A 1861-nucleotide genomic window follows, 5' to 3' on the forward strand; every position below is an offset into this window, starting at 1 on the left:
ATTGGGCCGCAGAAGTTTCCTGCCGAGCGTACTCCTTGGCGGTGGTTTCAGTCTCCGAGACTGGGCGCGATGCGCTGCACGGATTTGCCGGTCCCAGGCTCAGAGCCCCAGACTTAAGCTCCAGACGCGCAGTCCCAGTGCTGCGTGTGGCAGTGGAGCAAAGGTCTTCGAGCTCGCAAACCTGCTTCTGTGGATTTGCAGTGAAACTGAAGGGTCAGGGAAGGAGGAAATCGGACTCAGGGCGGCCGGGCCGGCAGCCGGCGGCCGCCTCTGCTCTCCTGTTTCTCCCTTTCTCTCTCCCTCTCTGTTTCTCCCTTCTTCTCACCTGCCAGTCTTTTGTATTCTGTATCCTGGTCCCTCCATCTGTACTCCTGTCCTTCTCCTGTCCGGTGGTCTATCTGCCCCTACCACGGCCCTCGCCTTCCCGGAGTGAGGGGTGGGAGAGGGAAGAGGAGAGAAAAGACAGGGGTCAGACCGAGCTGGCGGCTCCGGCTCCGCGCATGGGGCGCCTAGGTGCTTCCGTGGCTATCAATTAACCTGCAGCGCCCCCTCCTCTCTGGAGTGCCAGTCCCCACTCTTTAAACGACGCATCTGAACCAGTTAAGGCAGATCTGTAGTGGGCAGAACTCCGAGAGGAAGAAGTTGAGGCTTTCTCTTCTCGGGTCGCAGTGGCGGTATGTACTGACTGCGTCCCTCAGCGACCAGGGCACAGCGGCTGGGCGGAAGGGAGGGGATGAGGCGCTCGTGGCGCCCCGAGTTCCTAGAGCACTGTGTCCTCTCGGGGCTTTTCCTTTCAGCGTTTTCTGGTAAAACCAGGATAAAATCAGAATACTGTTTCGCTTGGACTTTCTAAGCAGCAAGGATTCCTTCCTAGTTGAGATTGGAGCGGCTGCAGGCTGCTAGGCCAGCTAATTTGGCGCTGGAGCCTGCACCTGGGTCTTGGATCTGTGCAGGCCTGGAGGTCAAGGGGCTACCCGAGAGGCTGGGACTGCACGGAGTGGCTGCACTCCTCTGCCTGGGGTGGCACCATGCGTCCCTCCACCTTTGCACCCCAAGAGGAATTCCAGTCAAGGCAGTTCCTGCGGCCTCTCCTGGAAGCTCTGCTCTCAGGGACAGCTCAGGTCCTCCCGGGAACTGGTCTGTGTTTCTATGGCCTGTGTGGGCCCAACTTCTGCTGACTGACCGGGTGAATGGCAGGCTACTGCCTGAAGGTCCCAAAAGACTCAAGTGATGCCTGAAGCCACCTTGGGACAGCCTAGCCAGCCACACAGGACTTGGTGATGTCCCGTGAGGTGCCAGAGCCCACTCTTCTATGTACTTACTTCTAGGGAGGAAGAAAACAGTAGCCTCTGTATCCTGTCTCGCCCCCGCCCATCCCCCATTTTCCAGTCTCACACTCACAGGAAAACAGGCTCTATACCAACTTCCACAAGGATGGGAACACACACATTTAACATTAATTAAATTCAAGATTATTAAGAGCCTGCTATGTGCCAGGCATGGTAGACAACAACAAATCCCCTCACCCTCTCACGCAGCCACCACTCAGGGAAACACACAGACTCTGTCACACACATGTTCACCCCTGCACACATTAGCACAACAGACCCTCCGCCCATTTTCAGACACACAAACACATCCTCAGGCACTCTCCCGCACTGATATACATGGGAGATACCTGCACAAATGAACCCTTCCTCATGCCTGTGCCCACACACACACATACACATCATGCTTCTCCACAGAAGCACACAAACCCACAGCTACACACTGGTGCCCTGGCTAAGCAACCAGTCCCTGCCCATCGACCTGCTAGAACAAGACCCAGCCATGCAGCATGGATTGCTGGGAAGGCCTTGAC

The sequence above is a fragment of the Pongo pygmaeus genome, chromosome 12 (genome assembly GCF_028885625.2).
Source record: "Pongo pygmaeus isolate AG05252 chromosome 12, NHGRI_mPonPyg2-v2.0_pri, whole genome shotgun sequence".
Taxonomy (NCBI): domain Eukaryota; kingdom Metazoa; phylum Chordata; class Mammalia; order Primates; family Hominidae; genus Pongo; species Pongo pygmaeus.